This window comes from Equus asinus, chromosome 19 (assembly GCF_041296235.1).
Source record: "Equus asinus isolate D_3611 breed Donkey chromosome 19, EquAss-T2T_v2, whole genome shotgun sequence".
NCBI lineage: Eukaryota > Metazoa > Chordata > Mammalia > Perissodactyla > Equidae > Equus > Equus asinus.
In genome coordinates this window covers 8,942,745-8,961,182 of record NC_091808.1, presented here as the reverse complement: position 1 = coordinate 8,961,182, position 18,438 = coordinate 8,942,745, and the positions used below count along the sequence as shown (strand labels likewise).

General features: G+C 42.3%; 1 protein-coding gene across 11 annotated transcripts in view; it reads left to right on the top strand.

Annotated features, from left to right (window-relative positions):
- Positions 1 to 3,342: 3,342 nt before the first annotated feature.
- The window catches only part of DIS3L2 (DIS3 like 3'-5' exoribonuclease 2), a 345,001-nt gene continuing 329,905 nt past the window's right edge, over positions 3,343 to 18,438 (top strand). For 3 of the 11 annotated variants that reach the window (XR_011495509.1, XM_070489409.1, XM_014862521.3), the window contains exons 1-2: positions 3,383 to 3,477; positions 6,534 to 6,589. The gene's annotated coding sequence lies outside the window, so the exon portion shown is untranslated. Of the gene's footprint in view, positions 3,885 to 6,533; positions 6,590 to 18,438 lie in introns of all 11 variants that reach the window. The other 8 variants (XR_011495510.1, XM_070489410.1, XM_014862524.3 and 5 more) reach the window with 6 other exon arrangements.

The window sequence follows — 18,438 nt, the reverse complement described above, 5'->3', positions numbered from 1 at the left end:
AGGACCAAGAACAGTTGATACGCTGATGAGACAGATGTTCTGCTCACCCACAGCACTCTTAGCCGTCAGCACAAAGACAAGGCTCACGACACTTTGATGCATCCCACAGCTGAGCTGGGGCCTACCAAAGTTGCACCCCAGACCAGCAAACATTCCTTCACTTTGATTCTTGGAATATGTTCAATTCTACCTTAGTTTTTCCTTAACTTATTTAATAGTCCTTGCATTATCTTTTACTTCCTTCAAGGTGAAATTTGCATGCGAAAGGCAATCAAAACATACTTATTCCTTCTTATCTTCTGGAAGTTCTTGTGGTGCCTGGTCATCACACTGTTGTTTTCACACACACACACACACACACACACACACTGCCTTTATCACCTTGATTTGTTCTTCTTTGAGGTTGCAACACTTCTTAGTGGTCGTGAGTTGCCGGGGTTATTTGCTCCTTTCAGTGTAATTGGTGGGAGTGGACTTGGGGGAGGGCAATGAGTTGATCTACAGGCCTCGTTCTTGTAGGGTGAGGCTGTTAGGGCGAGGGCATGGTGGTGAGGGAAAGTGGAGGAGTTGAGAATGACTCCCGAGTGTCTGGGTTCTGCCTTTGTCACTGGGTGGATGTTACTAAAGGAGAAGACCAAGTTGGGGGTAGTGGTGGATAGGAATCAGCGTGGGGCTGGACCTGGAAAGCTCTGGGGCAGCTATAGCTATCTATAATCCCTAAACTCCCAGGAAGGCTTGGATTTCACAACAGACACCATCTCTCCCAATGCCAAAATGGAATTCTTCTGGAGGCGGCAGATGGCTCACTTCACACACCAACAGGGCATGGTATCCCTGGTCCTCTACTCAAATCCTGGGCATTCCTCAAAGCATCTTGCATTATTAATTGGCCATCCATCATCCAGAGTCCAAAGTCAGACAAAGCACATCACCTGGAACATTCCATGCCTACACCACCATGGAAATACAGAGTTCACCCACGACTCCCTGCCTTTCTCTAAAAATATGCACTTCATAGCAATGATAAGTTTCTACCTCTTGAGGCACCATTGAAATCTCCCAGAACCCCAGGCAAATTAAGCCTAATGAATCACTTTAGCTCTTCAACAGAAGGATGCTGGCTCAGTGAGTCAAGGAGTCAAAAGAAAGATTTCTTGGACTCTCAAGGTCTGGCAGTAATGCTCTTCTATTCAGAGAATAGCATGGAATAGCATGAGGACAGGACCCATGGGCAGTGAAGAGCTGCAATGTGTTGAGGGTTAGAACTAAATTTATAAGGCATAGGTATGTGAGTTATTTCTCTACGAGACAAAGGAAAGATCGTGAAAAGAAATCGTTAAAATGGTATCAGTGCAGGTGGGGTCTGGTTATTGGGTGGTCCTATAACTTTAGATAAGAAATCAGATTGGATTAAGTCGGGATGTCCTATGCTTCCCAGAGGATGTAGGGCAGGACGCCTTGGGCTTCTCCCTGGGGCAGGAGCAGCCTGGATCCTCATCATTTTGGGTGTTCCTAAACTCTTCAGCCACACATTTAGAATTTCATGGTTTACTCCCATAGACAGCTGGCCACATCCATTGTGGATAGATTTATAGTCTCTCAGAGAAGAAGCATATTTCTCTTTTTGGGGGAGCTTATTGTAATACTTGTTATAATGGGAATGGACTGGAGGTATGCTGGTGGGGCGAGCCTCTCACTTGTCAGTCTAGAGTATGTGGTTTTCCTTTGGTCCACATTAGGAAGCCCAGATCTCACTCCACTTACAGGAGTTAGGGATATGTCCACCCAGCCCTGCAGGCTTCACCGGCTGACACCATACTCCATGCCAGCTGTCCAGTTAAAATGGGATCTGCCTGATGAACTTATTGTTCATCACCTGATCTAACGTCCATGCCCATCTTCCTCTACTTTATATGTGGGACCCTACCACAGCACGGCGTACCAAGCAGTGCCATGTCTGCACCCGGGATCTGAACTGCTTAGTTAACTGCTGCCCCACCGGGCCAGCCCTCATCTTTTATGTTTTTAATCTTTTGTTTTTTTCCTTTTCTGGGTCTTCCCATCCCTGGCTCCATTGGGCCTTCTCCCACCCACTGAATCCCTGGACCTCCACCACCCTCGGCCTCCTGCCCCCGCTGGGCTTCTTCCATCCTCCACAGTTTGAATAAACAAGGTTTGCCTACATCACAGTTTTGCTGATGGTTCTGAAGGGACCTGTGTGAACAATGAAAACCAAAGGCTCATGGGTTCGTTCATTCTTTAAATAAACATTGATTGAGGACTGTGTGTGGCAGGCACTGTAGATGCAAGGTTAAATAAATATTTTCTACCTTTAAGGATCTCAGTTATTAGTAAAGGAATCCTGAAATTTGCAAATACCATGACAGTGCTTTTTAAAACATTAAGGCATTCAGTAAAATTTAATCTATCTCTTTTCCTTGCTTCCATATGGAGCATATGGAGGTGGACTCCTTCACCACACAGATTCAAGCCACTGTCGACTTTGAAAGTGTGTTCCTGAATTTTGATTTTTCCATGGTCACCATTGGGCAGTTGATCTCCACAGCATTTGACACTGGCGACCACCCCGTTAGTGAAATTCTTTCCTCTCCTCCTGTCACCTCTGTAGTCCTTCAACTGAACATTCTGGCTGTAGTTGGAGGTTTCTTTTCCTCTGCTCACACCTACAATATTGGTGTTTTCTAGGTTCCATCCTTAACCATTCTCTTTTTTCTACACCCTTTCCTGGGCAGGCCACAGTGACTTTTCAGTGGGTTTCCCCACCGAGCCTACTCTCTGCCCTACCCTTTTACTTGGTTGATGTGTCTCTCCACCATCCATTTTTCCCCACCGTGTCTGGGTAGGCCCCCTGCGCAGGCTCCTGTAGCTTCCTTGATTTGCCCATCCCCGTATGCAGGACGCTGCCCGCCTGCCCTCCCACCAGCCTGTGCATTCTGAAGGCAGGGACCACGCCTGGGTTGCCCATCTCTGTATCCCCAGTGCCAGCCCTGCATCTAGCCCGGAGCAGGTGTTCCGTAAATGAAAGAACGAGTAAAACGGTGTCACAAAAAAGAGCCGGCGTGGCTACACCCGGGGGCAAGAAGCGGGGCGAGACGCCTCAGGGCTGGCGGATCCTGCGGGGTGAGAGTGGGCCCCGCGGAGCACAGCTCGAAGGGCCTGGGCTGGGCGGGAGGGCGTCCGCCGGTGGCTGGCCCCGGTGCAGGGGGCTGAAGACGGCCCGCGCCGGGAAGGAAGGTGTCTCAGAAACTACCCGGGTAGAGCCACCAGCCCCAGCCATTCGCCCCCGCCGCAGCGGAACTAGGCGCGCCCACCGCCTCCGCCGCGCACTCGCCCTGCGCATCGCTCTTGGCCCCTTCCGGCCACCGTTGCTCTCTGTACCGCCGCGCCCGTGACCCGGAAGAGCATTCTCCTTAGCAACTGAGGGACCGCGGTGCCGCCGGCCTCCCGGGAGCAACGGTGAGGCCCTCCCGCCCCCGTCCCGCGCGCCCCACCTCGACCCTTTCCCAGGACCGACCCCTGGGCTGGCCGGCAGGGCTCCGCGGCGCTTCGCGGGGCACCTGCGGCGGCTGCGCCGGCCGAGGGCCCTCCGCTCCTGGCGTCGCACCTGCCCACCTCACGCCCCCCGTTCCCCGCAGACCGGCCTCGCAGGCCCGGCTCCTCGTGCCCAGGCCCCGCCGGCCCGCCCCTGGAGCCCAGCGTGGTGCGCGGGGAGGAAAACCGGAGTTAGAGAGCCAGCTGCTGTAGAGAGGACGCCTCCCGGGGCTCGGGTCACCTGTGGGCGCGTGCTTCTGGGTCCTGATCCGGATGTTTGGGACTGGCAGGGATGGGGCGCCTCAGGAGCCTGGGACGGCAGCCTCTTAACTGTAATACTTGATGTTTGCTTGCTGCTTTGCGCTTTCCAAAGCGATATACTTTATCTGCTTGGTTGCTTGTGAGACTCATCTAATTCGACGCTTTGATCCTTTTCCATGGAAGTAGCGTTCCAGTGTTTAGTGACGTGTGGGTAGTAGTCTGTAGTTTAGATGTGGTGTCTTCTAATTTTCTACAGAGGAACTCTCCCTGGGATTCAGTAGGTTTGGGAAGAATTTCTAGTGAAATTTGCTACATGGAAGAAAGTAGGCCAGGTGTTGTTAATACCTCTGGTTTACATTCGAAAACAGACTCGATATAATCTCTATCAAATTTCCAGCTGGCTTTTTTTCAGAAATTGGCAAACTAAAATTTATATGGAAATATAAGGGACTGAAAACCTCCTTTAATTGAGTTGAAGGAACAATATTAAGAAAACACCAAGCCTTATTTGAGCATTGTTGGGTAACGACTTTATATTTAATCCAGTGACGATAGAGCTAAAACTGAGGCATATGAAGAATTTTCGGGGATGGCATTATTTGGGAATAAAACACAAGAGTTTATATATCAAAATCCATTATTCAAAGCAGTGTAATTTCATTTCAGTTCTATAAGTACTTGTTAAGCACCTACAGTGTTATTTGCACCTGAAAAGATATATAAGAAACAAGAGACGGCACATATTAAACTATTAGAAAATATAAAATAGCATTTGTTTAAATGCAAAATCGGAGGAGAGATCACTATGGGCTGGAGTTTTCAGGAATACGTTTATGGATTATATTTCTAAAGTATAGATACTGTTTATCTCTTGATTTCTTTCTAAACTATAAATAAAACTGATATTTGTATTGGAGGGGACAGGGAATCCTAAATAATTTCTTTCCTTACATTCTTAAGGGTTTGGGAAATAGTCCATGTGACATTTTGTAGCCTTTGTTTAAAGCTCTAAGGTCATTTGATTGCAGTATCTATTTCTTTCACTCTTAGCCCAATTATGTCTGGCATTTTTCATTTTTGAGATCTAAAATAATGAGGCTACTGGCAGAGGGCTTTGCTATGTAGAGCTTCTTTCCTTTCCTTCTGCAGTTGGTCTTACTTTCATATGAGACACCACAGTTAGTTACTGTTTCATACATACTTGAGTCTTGTGAAATGTTGTTCTTTATTCATTTGACAGATATTTCCAGAGTCCTTCCCATGTAGCAGGCGCTGTATCAGGGAATACCAGAGCAACAGTTACTCAGCAGCTAGTAGCTTTGCTTTATCTGTGGGGTGTGTGTGCCTTTAACTTATCGGTCTTTGATGCTCAGCATTTGCCTAGTGACATAGAAGGGCCAGAGAAATTTATACAGGCATCTGAATTGACTTTTTTTTTTAAAGAGTTGAATAGGGATTTTTGGCTCAATTGCTTTGGGCCTCCTCCAAAGATTCATTTGTGAGGATGCACAGACTCTTAAGGAGACCTCTTACTATGTTTTATTGCTTTCTTACAGGTTTAGTGCCCGTTTATTCACTTACTCAACAAGTGTTTGAGTGCTTACTTGGTACTAGGCGCTGTGGTTGGCGTTGGAAATGGGGAGGAGTGAATGCATGCGTGGTCCCTGTCCCCAGCAGATGGTACCAAATAATCACATGAATGTAGAACTGCAACTGTGATTGTGTTTGAGTTAGAGAAGTCACAGAAGTGACGTTTGAACTGATATCTGAAAGGTGCTCAGGAAAGGGGGAGTGTTCAGTCAGAGCAAACAGCCAAGGGCAAGCACCCTGTGATGGCAGGGTTTGGGGAGGGGACTGGGGACTTAAGGTACAGCTTTCTGTGTGTAGCAGGGAGAGCGTAGAAGAATCTGGTGGGAGAGGGGCCTGGAGGAATTTTTCTTTATCCTTGGAGTAAAGAGAAGCCTCTACCTGATTTTATTTAGAGATTTAGGCTGGATTGCAGGTGGGGATGACACAAGTAGGTTGTGTTTGAGTAGCCTGCTTTGTATTTCTGCCGTTGCTTAGTGTTTGTTGTCTTCTTTCCTCATTTTCTCAGCATGCTTGCTCAGCTTTACTGTGGTTGGGGCAGCCTCCCTGTCCCACTAGCAAGTTGTGTCCACATATTTTTTTAAATTGGGGGAAGAATTTTAGGGATTAGGATTGACACTACTGGTTCGTTGATTTGAAATATTTTTGCATCAGTGTGACTGCTAGGGCACTAATTTCTGTGATTCATTCTTTTTAATTGTGGTTAAGAAAAATACATTATATAAAATTTGCCCTCTTAGCCATTTTTACCTGTACAGTTCAGTGGTGTTAACTATATTTGCGTTGTTGTGTAACAGATCTCTGGGACTTTTTCGTCTTGCAAAGCTAGACTCTGTACCCATTGAACAGCTCCCTATTTCTCCTTCCCTCCAGCTCCTGGCACCCACCCGTCTACTTTCTGTTTCCGTGATTTTGACTACTCTAGATGTCTCCTATAAGTGAAATCCTACGAGATGTGTCTGTTTTTATCTTCATGTTCCTCTCCTAGAATGTCCTTCCTTCTCGCATCAGTCAGTTCAAATCCTGCCAAGTCTTTAGGCCTAGTTCCTCTCCCTTTTCTTTCAGCTTGGATTAGTAGACCCAGAGGGGAAGAGGCCTTAGAAATCATCCTGTCCAACCTTCTCTTATTATAGATGAGAAAGTAGAGTCCTGGAGAAGTTTCAGTGATTTGCCCAAGGACAGACATCTGGTGAGTAGGGGCAGAGTTGGGACTCGAGCTCTGGTCTTTCAACTCCTGGGTGCCTTTTCTGCTTCGGCCTGCTTACATGTTGCGATTTAATCCTCTGTCCTCTAATTAGACCAGAAGTGCCACTAGGGCACAGAAACTGGTTTCCGTATCCCTACAGCACAATGCTGAGGCGCATGAAATGCCTAGGAAATATTTGCTGATGGATTGATTGTGTTCATGACTTTCATTGCCTGAAAGGTGGCTCCACACAAAATTTTGAACTTCGTCGATTCAGAGCCTTAATTATATTAATCAAATTTACGTTGGTCCCTCTGGAGTCGAAGAGTTCTTTCACTTTTGCGGTCAGAGTTGAGACGTGCTCACCTTTTCCTAACGCTCTCTTTATTGCATGTATTTGCCCCTGGCACGTGTGCTTGGGTTCCTCTGCACATTTTGATGAAAATCTAATGAAAAAGCAATCAAAAGTGAAAAACCTAATGCATTAACTTTTTAGGTTAGCTGATTTATTTTGAGGCAAAGGTTTATGCTTATTTGTGTTTTATTGCTGCTAAATGTTTTTGAAAGAATCATTCTTATATTACATTTTATAGTGCTCATCTCAGAATGCCTATGGACCGGTTGGTCTTGGACACTGCACTGGAAATGATTTTGAGATGGCTCAGTAGTTTAAGGGCAAAAAAAGTGTGAGAGCGTTTTCTTGTGTGAGGAAGATTTGTAAACTTATTTGCAGTTTCCCCACTTATCCTAGACTTTGTTTTCCTATAATGTAGGACCAGCCTTATAGAATCCAGTTTTTAGAATGTCCTTTTATTTTAACCTTCAAAAAATTTCTTATTTTGGGGGAGTTGCTGTGGGAAAAAAAGTTCATTTTCGTTGAAATACTTCCGAGCCCATATACGAATCAAACTATGGGCCTGGGCTGGGTCCGAGATCCCTCTGAAGTCCAGCCGTCTGTGCCATTATTGGTGATGTTGGGGAAACTTGGCCAGAATTCTTGTTGTCTTCACTAGACTGAGGGCGGTGGTGGAACTGCACAAGATGCTCCTTTGTGTCATTTGACAGGAGATAGAACGATTTGACAACAAGGACTTTTCAGATGGCGTTTCATTTGGAACCACAGCAAGAACCAGATGCCCCAGAGTTACAATTATGTGATTAACTCTCGTGCTGAGGCTAGAATTGATCAGTTTAGTCAACTGTTAGTTTAAAAAACTACCTGTTTTCCCCATTTTTTTTATTTTGGTAAAATACTCATAGCATAAAATTTCCCATCTTAACCATTTTTAAGTGTACAGTTCATTGGTTTTAAATACATTCATAATGGGATACACTAATGGTGGCAGACAAGAGACAGTGTTCATACTGGCGGGAAAAGACTTTCATATGGCACAAAGTACCTTGAAAATGTCTCTGATGAAATCACCTGGGGATAAGGGCTGCTGAGGTACTTTGCCCTCAGAAAATGCCTTCCTGTTAGAAAATAAAGAGGAGGAAGGGGATTATAATTTTTAGAGACCCTCCTATGTGTCAAGTAATTCACATGCATATATCATTTAATACCAATTCATGTCCAATGAGAAAGGTGATTTGACTCGTTTACTGATGATAAAATTGAGGCTCAGGGAGTTTACTTAAGTCATAAGGCAGTAAGTTTTAGAACCAAAGATGGACCCATGTCTGTCTGATTCCTGCAGCATGCTACTTTAAATTCAGTGAAATTGGAACCTGGGCGTGAGAACTCTGGGCCTGAGAACATCAACATAAATACTATAGGGACAATAAAGAAAAGGGCAAGTAATGATGTAGGCTGATATAGTAGGAAGTTACCTGTTCCCTGTGGCTTAAAAATCTTTCAAATGAAGGAAAGTAGTTGTTGGAGTGTCTGGTAGACTTGAGAGCTTGGGTACCCAAACCAAGAGGAGGCAGGTTCCTCTGCAGGCTTTCTGTAATGAAATCGGGTTGTTTCTATTTCCCATTAGGCTTTGATGAAGAAGAGAGGTTTGTCGTGGTTGTCGGGGTGCTGCGGGATTCAGAGAGAAGCCGCAAACCTTGCTGTTTAACTTGACCTCACTTAGAGAACATTTCTCCACATGGGAAATAGTTGCTCCTTTCTCTCTTCGCCATCGTCAGCTGTCATCAGTTTTAAAGGGTTGAGTATGAAACCATAGTGGCAGCTATACCAGGGAGGAGGTAACAGCACGTTGGCATTTTTGTTTAACCCTACTTAAAATAAAATCAACAAGTTACATGGTTTGTATTCTTTTTAGTTATTTTAAGTTTTTAAAATGAAAAAATATTTGAATTGTTCAGAGATGTTTTGCTCCAATAAGACAGTTTTCTTTATGATTTATTGAATTTTGCCATTTCAAATCACTCACTCAATAATTTGGAAGTAAGGATGGCCTATGAATTTTATGGCTAAAATACACATTATTGACAAGGAATAATTTTAAATGAATGAATTAGGGTCCCATTTGTATTATGAAGGATTATTAATTGTTGGTTAAGACCATATTTTTTAAAAGCTGATTTCAGCTATGGTTGACATACTATAAACTGTACATATTTAAAGCGTACAATTTGTAAACTTTTGACGTATGTGTATACTTATGAGACTCTCATCAGAAACGAGACAGTGAACATATCCATCACCCCCGAAGCTTTCCTCATATCCCTGACTCCTTGACCCGCATCCCAGACAACCACTCATCTTTCTGTCATTATATATTAATTTCATTTCCTAGAATTTCCTAGAATCTTATATAAATGGAATCGTATAGTATGTACTTAGGCTTTTTTCACTCAGCATAATTATTTTGAGATTAATCAGTGTTTTTTAGTCTATCAGTAGTTGATTCCTCTTTAATGCTGAGTAATATTCCTTTGAATGGCTGTACACAGTTTACTAATACATTGACCTATTTGATGGACATGTTGGTTGGTTCCAGTTTTTAGTTGGTAACAAATAATGCTGCTATGAAAATTTGTGTACAAGTCTTTGTGTGGACATATACTTTTGTTTCTTTGGTTAAATACCGAGGAGTAGAATGGTTGAATCATATGATAGGCATATGCTTAACTTTTAAAGAAACCATCACAATTTTCCAGAGTAGCTGTACTCTTGCACCACCAGCAGTGTATAAGAGATCCAGTTCCTCCACATCCTTGTCAACACTTGGTATGGTCGGTCTTTTACATTTTAGGCATTCTAATAGATATGTAGTGGGATCTCGTTCTGGTTTTACTTTGCATTTCCTTAATGGCTAGTGATGCTGAGCATCTTTTCATGAACTTATTTGCTATCCTTGTAACTTCTTTGGTGAAGTGTCTGTTCAGATCTTTTGTCCATTTTTAATTGGGTTCCGTGTTTTCTTATTACTGAGCTTAGAAGTTCTTAATATATTCTGGAGGTGAGTCCTTTTTCAGACACAGAATTTGCAAATGTTTTCTCTCAGTCTCTTTTTATTCTCTTAACGGTGTCTTTTGAAGAACAGAAATTCTTAATAAAGTCCAATTTATAACTTTTTCTTTTATGAATTGTGCTTTTGTTGCTTTATCTAAGAAATCTTTGCCTAAGTTAATATCACAAAGATATTCTCTTATGTTCTTGAAGTTTTAATTTTAGGTTTTACATTTTGATCTATGATATACTTCGAGCTACTTTTTATGTATAGTGCAAGGTATGGATCAAAGTTCATTTTGTTACTTACGGAATCTAATTGTTCTAGAACTATTTGTTGAAAAGACTGTTCCTTTACTAAATTGCCTTGTACCTGGGTTGTACCTAGGTTGAAAATCTACTTATATTTCTATTTCTGGGCTCTCTTTTCTGTTCCATTGATCAATTTGTCTATCTTGATGATAATATTACACTGATTTGATTACTGTAGTTTTATTATAAGACGAAGTCAGATAGCGTAAGTCCTTCAACCTTGCTATTCTTTTTCCAGATTTTGGCTTTTTGAGGTCCTTTTCATTTCTATGTTAATTTTAGAATCAGCTTGTCAGCTTTTCCAAAAAGTCTGCTTGAGAATTTGGGGTTGTACTGAATCTGTAGATCAGTTGGGGGGCGGGGATTTCCATCTTAACAATGTTGAGTCTTCCAAACCATGAACATGCTTTGGAGTCTCCATTTATTTAGGTTTTCTTCAATTTCTCTCAGCAATATTTTGTGGTTTTCACTGGGCAAATCTTGTACACCTTTTGTCATAGTTGTCCCTTTGTATTTCATGTTTTTTGATGCTATTGAAATGGTGGTTTTTTAATTTATATTTTTGACTTGCTAGATTGATTTTTGTACACTGATCTTCTCTGTCAACCAGACTATACTCATTTATTCTAATAGCTTTTTTATAGATTCCATTGGGTTTTCTACATAAAGATTATGTCATCTGTGAATACATACAATTTTACTTTTTCCTTTCTAACTTTCAATTTTTTTCTTATTGCACGGGCTGTAATTCCCAGTACAGTGTTAAGTAGAAGTGGTGGGAGCAGATGTATTTGTCTTGTTGTGATCTTAGGAAAACAGCATTAAGTTTTTTTTTTTTTTAATTAAGGTTATGATAGTTAACACCCTTGTGAAATTACAGTTGTACATCATTATTAGTCATGTTGTAGGTACACCACTTCACCCCTAATGCCCTCCTCCCACCCCCCTTTCCCCTGGCAACCACCGATCAGTTCTCTTTGTCCATATGTTAACTACTACCTGTGAGTGGAGTCATACAGAGTTCGTCTTTCTCTGTCTGGCTTATTTCACTCAACATAATACCCTCAAGGTCCATCCATGTTGTTGTGAATGGGACGACTTCGTCCTTTTTTATGGCTGAGTAGTATTCCATTGTATATATATACCATATCTTCTTTATCCAATCATCAGTTGCCGGGCACTTAGGTTGGTTCCATGACTTGGCTATTGTGAATAATGCTGCGATGAACATAGGGGTGCATGGGACTTTTGGAATTGCTGATTTCAGGTTCTTAGGCTAGATACCCAGTAGTGGGATGGCTGGGTCATAAGGTATTTCTATTCTTAACTTTTTGAGGAATCTCCATACTGTTTTCCCTAGTGGCTGCACCAGTTTGCATTCCCACCAACAGTATATGAGGGTTCCTTTTTCTCCACAGCCTCTCCAACATTTGTCACTCTTAGTTTTGGATATTTTTGCCATTCTAACAGGTGTAAGGTGATATCTTAGTGTAGTTTTGATTTGCATTTCCCTGATGATTAGTGATGATGAGCATCTTTTCATGTGTCTATTGGCCATCTGTATATCTTCTTTGGAGAAATGTCTGTTCATGTCACCTGCCCATTTTGTAATTGGGTTGTTTGATTTTTTATTGTTGAGTTGTGTGAGTTCTTTGTATATTATGGAGATTAACCCTTTGTCGGATAAATAACTTGTAAATATTTTTTCCCAATTAGTGGGCTGTTTTTTTGTTTCAATCCTGTTTTCCCTTGCCTTGAAGAAGCTCTTTAGTCTGATGAAGTCCCATTTGTTTATTCTTTCTATTGTTTCCCTCATGTGAGGGGTTATGGTGTCTGAAAAGATTCTTTTGAAGCTGATGTCAAAGAGTGTACTGCCGATATTCTCTTCTAGAAGACTTATTGTTTCAGGCCTAATCTTTAGGTCTTTGATCCATTTTGAGTTTATTTTAGTAAATGGTGAAAAAGAAGGGTTGATTTTCATTCTTTTACATGTGGCTGTCCAGTTTTCCCAGCACCATATGTTGAAGAGACTTTCTTTCCTCCATTGTAGGCCCTCAGCTCCTTTGTCAAAGATTAGGTGTCCATAGATGTGTGGTTTTATTTCTGGACTTTCAATTCTGTTCCATTGATCTGTGCATCTGTTTTTGTACCAGTACCATGCTGTTTTGATTACTGTAGCTTTGTAGTATGTTTTGAAGTCAGGGATTGTGATGCCTCCAGCTTTGTTCTTCTTTCTCAGGATTGCTTTAGCAATTCAGGGTCTTTTGCTGCCCCATATGAATTTTAGGATTCTTTGTTCAATTTCTGTAAAGAATGACATTGGAATTCTGATTGGGATGGCATTGAATCTGTAGATTGCTTTAGGTAGTATGGACATTTTAACTATGTTTATTCTTCCAATCCATGTGCATGGAATGTCTTTCCATCTCTTTATGTCGTCGTCGATTTCTTTCAAGAAGGTCTTGTAGTTTTCCTTGTATAGATCTTTCACTTCCTTGGTTAAATTTATCCCAAGGTATTTTATTCTTTTTGTTGCGATTGTGAATGGGATTGAGTTCTTGAGATCTTTTTCTGTTAGTTCATTGTTAGCATATAGAAATGCTACTGATTTATGTATGTTGATTTTATACCCTGCAACTTTGCTGTAGTTGTTGATTGTTTCTAATAGTTTTTCTATGGATTCTTTGGGGTTTTCTATATATAAGATCATGTTGTCTGCAAACAGCAAGAGTTTTACTTCTTCGTTGCCTATTTGGATTCCTTTTATTTCTTTTTCCTGCCGAATTGCTCTGGCCAAAACCTCCAGTACTATGTTGAGTAAGAGTGGTGAAAGTGGGCACCCTTGTCTTGTTCCTGTTCTGAGAGGGATGGGTTTCAGTTTTTGTCCATTGAGTATGATGTTGGCTGTGGGTTTGTCATATATGGCCTTTATTATGTTGAGGTACTTTCCTTCTATACCTATTTTATTGAGGGTTTTTATCATAAATGGATGTTGGATCTTGTCGAATGCTTTCTCTGCATCTATTGAGATGATCATGTGGTTTTTGTTTCTCATTTTGTTAATGTAGTGAATCACGTTGATTGACTTGCGGATGTTGAACCATCCCTGTGTCCCTGGTATAAATCCCACTTGATCATGGTGTATAATCTTTTTGATGTATTGCTGTATTTGGTTTGCCAAAATTTTGTTGAGGATTTTTGCATCTATGTTCATCAGTGATATTGGTCTGTAGTTCTCCTTGTTTGTGTTGTCCTTGTCAGGTTTGGGGATCAGGGTGATGTTGGCTTCATAGAATGTATTAGGGAGTGCTCCATCTTCCTCTATTTTCTGGAATAGTCTGAGAAGGATAGGTATTAAATCTTCTTTGAATGTTTGGTAGAATTCTCCAGAGAAGCCGTCTGGTCCTGGACTCTTATTTTTGGGGAGGTTTTTGATTATTGTTTCTATTTCTTTACTTGTGATTGGTCTCTTCAGATTCTCTATTTCTTCCTGATTCAGTTTGAGTAGGTTGTATGAGTCTAGGAATTTATCCATTTCTTCTAGGTTGTTCAATTTGTTGGCATATAGTTTTTCATAGTATTCTCTTATGATCCTTTGTATTTCTTCGGTATGTGTTGTGATTTCTCCTCTCTCATTTCTAATTTTATTTATTTGAGACTTCATTCTTTTTTATTTAGTGAGTCTGGCTAAGGGTTTGTCGATTTTGTTAATTTTTTCGAAGAACCAACTGTTTGTTTCGTTGATCCTTTCTACTGTCTTTTTTGTTTTGATATCATTTATTTCTGCTCTAATTATTATTATTTCCCTCCTTCTACTGACTCTGGGCTTTGTTCTTCTTTTTCTAATTCTGTTAGGTGTCGTTTGCGGTTGTTTATGTAAGATTTTTCTTGCTTATTGAGGTGAGCCTGTATTGCAATCAATTTCCCTCTTAGGACTGCCTTTGCTGCGTCCCAAATAATTTGGTACGGTGTGTTTTCATTTTCATTTGTCTCCAGATAATATTTGATTTCTTCAATAATCCATTGTTTGTTCCGTAGCATGTTGTTTAGTCTCCACATTTTTGGCCCTTTCCCAGCTTTATTCTTGTAGTTGATTTCTAGTTTCATAGCATTATGATCAGAAAAGATGCTTGATATTATTTCAACCCTCTTGAACTTATTGATGCTTGCTTTGTTTCCCAAGATATGGTCTATCCTTGAGAATGTTCCATGCGTGCTTGAGAAGAATGTGTAACCTGCTGTTTTTGGATGAAGTGTCCTACATATATCTATTAGGTCCATCTGATCTAATCTTTCATTTAATTCTATAATTTCCTTGTTGATTTTCTGTCTGGATGATCTGTCCATTGGTGTTAATGGGGTGTTGAGGTCCCCTACTATTATTATATTGCTGTTAATGTCTCCTTTTAGTTTTGTTAATAGTTTCTTTATGAATTTTGGTGCTCCTGTGTTAGGTGCGTATATATTTATAAGTGTTATGTCATCTTGGTGGAGTGTCCCTTTTATCATTATATACTACCCCTCTTTGTCTTTCATTATCTGTTTTGCTTTGAAGTCTGCTTTGTCTGATATAAGTATGGCAACACCTGCTTTCTTTTGTTCATCATTAGCTTGGAGTATTGTCTTCCATCCCTTCACTTTGAGTCTGTGTTTGCCTTTGGGGCTGAGGTGTGTTTCCTGGAGGCAGCATATTGTTGGATCTTGTTCTTTGATCCATCCTGCCACTCTGTGCCTTTTGATTGGAGAGTTCAATCCATTCACGTTTAGAGTGATTATTGAAACGTGGGGGCCTACTGTTGCCATTTTATCCCTTGTTTTCCGGTTCTTTTGCATTTTGTCCTGATGGAGAGCTGTTACTTTGTGTTATTGTCCTGCTTATCTCCTTTGTTCTGGATTTTGTAACCCCTTTCCTTTTTTTGATTTTTCAGGAATGAGGTTCTTCCTGAGCATTTCTTGAAGAGGAGGTTTTGTGGCGATGAACTCCCTTAACTTTTGTTTATCTGGGAAAGTTTTTATTTCTCCATTGTATTTGAAGGATATTTTCGCTGGGTAGAGTATTCTTGTCTGCAGGTTTTTGTCCTTCAGAGTTTTGAATATTTCATTCCAATCTCTTCTAGCCTCTAATGTCTCTCCTGAGAAATCTGCTGATAGCCTTATGGGGTTTCCTTTGTAAGTTATTTTCTTCTGCCTGGCTGCCCTTAGTATTTTCTCTTTGTTGTTGACTTTTGCTAGTTTCACTACTATATGCCTTGAGGTTGGTCTTCTTGCATTAATAAAGTTTGGAGATCTATTGGCTTCTGTCACATGAAATTCCATCTCTCTTCCCAAGTTTGGACAGTTCTCAGCTATTATTTCTTTGATCAGGCCTTCTGCCCCCTTCTTCTCTTCTCCCACTGGTATACCTATAATCCTTATGTTGCATCTCCTAATTGAGTCTGTTAATTCTCGGAGATTTTCTTCATTTCTGTTTAGTCTCAGTTCTCTCTCCTCCTCTATCTGCTGTATTTCTATATTCCTATCCTCCAAATTGCTAATTCTGTCCTCCATATTATCGACCCTACTGTTCAGAGAGTCCAGATTTTTCTTAATCTCCTCCATTGTGTTCTTCATCTCCAGTATTTCTAATTGGTTCTTCTTTATAGTGTCAAGCTCTTTTGTGACATAGCTCCTGAACTCATTGAGTTGTCTATTTGAATTCTCTTTTAACTTGTTGAGTTTTTTAATAATGGCAGTTTTGAAATCATCGTCATTTAGGTTATAGATTTCATTGTCTTTGGGATTGTTTTCTGGGTGCTTATCGTTTTCCTTCTGTTCTGGAGATTTAGTATATTTTTTCATACTGCTTGATGGCGTGGATTTGTGCCTCTGTGTAGAGATAGAGTTTAGTCGCTGCTTCCACTTGTTGCGACTGGTGTGGTGAGGGGGCAGCTGTTTAGACTGCACCAACCAGGAACCCTGTCAGCTGTTACTGACTGGACCTGGAACCCTCCTCGTAGTCTCACTGGTCCTGTGGGGTCCCTTGTCGGTTGTGGGGGCAATCGCAAGGGGGCCTCAGGCTGCTGGTGCCTACTGCTGCAGCCCACTTAGACGTGCTCCCTCCTTGTGGTCTGCAGCGGTGTTGTGGGCTTTCCCAACAGCTGGGAGCAGGATCACCTATAATCGCAGCTTTGTCCCTGACAGAGCCCACAAGATCACACTTGTCCGCTATAGGTCCCAGCAGACCTATGGGTATCTTCTGCAGTCTGTCGTTAGCTCACCTAGCTGTGCTACTTTTGCCCCAGGTCCTTCCTGCCTTGCGATTGCCAGTTGGGACCTCTCCACTAGTGCTGTGCAGAGGGTTTTGCTGAGGCTGCTGTAGGAACCTGGAGTTCCCCCCTGGGCTACGTAGCCGTTTCACCGGAGCTCCACTCTGCCCCACTCCACTCTCACGGGATCTCTGGGAGCCCCTTGCCTTGTCTGGGACACGGCCAGAGTCCGTGGGCCTGGCGGTGGCTGGTAAGCTGCTGCCTTGTGGGGAATTCTGCTCTAGGGAGCTTCCTGGTGTTCCGAATGCTGGGCGGGGCCTCCCCGCCAATGGCGAGCAGAGGCCCTCCCTGCTGGGTGGGTGCGGGACCCTGGAGTGTCCCCCCGGGCCGCAGAGCTGGGTGCTGGAGCTCCACCCAGTCCCCAAGCACGTCCACGGGAAGTCCAGGCACCCCCTGCACTGACCCGTGCAGGGCTGGAGACCGTGGGCCCAGCTGCAGCTGGCGGTCTGGTGCCATGCCGGGGAATCCGCCTGCCGGGAGCTTTCCTTTGTCCTGGATTCTGGGTGGGGCCTCCCTGCTAATGGCGAGCAGAGGCTTTCCCTGCCAGGGAGGTGCGGGCCCCTGGAGCCTCCCCCCGGGCCGCAGAGCTGGGTGCTGGAGCTCCAACTGTGTCCCCAAGCACGTCCACGGGAAGTCCGGGCGCCCCCTGCACTGACCCATGCGCTGGAGACCGTGGGCCCAGCAGCAGCTTGCGGTCTGGTAGCATTAAGTTTTTCACTGTGAAGTGTGATGATAGCTGTAGGCTTTTTGTATATGCTCTTTGTCAGTGAGGAAGTTTCCTTCTATTCCGAGTTTGTTGGAAATTTTTATCAGAAACTAAGTTGGATTTTTGTCAAATGCTTTTTTCTGAATCTGCTGAGATGATCATATGTTTTTTCATTTTTAGTTTGTTAATATGGTGAATTACATTGACTTTCAAATAGTAGAACTAACCTTGCATTCCTGAGATAAACCCTACTTGGTCCTGATGTATTATTCTTTTTATTTATTTTTGGTATTGATTTCCTAAATTTTGTTAAAAATTTTTGCATCTATGGTTATTACAGATATTGGTTTGAAGTGTTTTTTTTTGGTAATTTCTTTTTGTTTTGGTATCAGTAATTGTGGCAACCTTGAATGAGTTGGGAAGTGTTCCCTTTCCTTTAATTTTCTGGAATAGTTTGCTTCTGTTATTTTCTTTTTGCTTTAAGGGCTTCCTTTAACATTTCTGGTAGTGAGATTTGCTGGTGATGATTATTTCAGCTTTCACATACCTGAAACAGTTTGTATTTTGCCTTTTTAAAAAAAATTCTTTTAAGATTGGCACTTGAGCTAACATCTGTTGCCTGTCTTTTTTTCCCCCTTGTTCTTCTCCCCACAGCCCCCCAGTATGTAGTTGTGTATTCTAGTTGTAGATCCTTCTGGCTCTAGTATATGGGATGCCACCTCAGCATGGCTTGGTGAGTGGCGCTAGGTCTGCGCCCAGGATCCGAACTGGCAAAACCTTGGGCCACCAAAGTGGAGTGTGTGGACTTAACCACTCAGTCACAGGGCTGGCCCCTTGCCTTTGTTTTGGAAAGATGTATTTGCTGTATAGAGATTTCTAGATTGACAGTTGTTTTTCCTATCAGTGTTATAAAGACTTTGACTCACTCTCTTCTACCTTGCCTGTTTCCTAAGAAGGAAATAAAATAATGTGCTGGGCTAGAAGGAGACTGGCGGAGATTTATTTAGATCCTGGTTTCTTAGCCTCAGCACCGTTGACATGTTGGACTGGGTAATTCTTTGTTGGGGGAAGAGACCTGTGCTCTGCATTGTAGGAATTTAGCAGCAGCCAGAACCTCTGCCCTTCA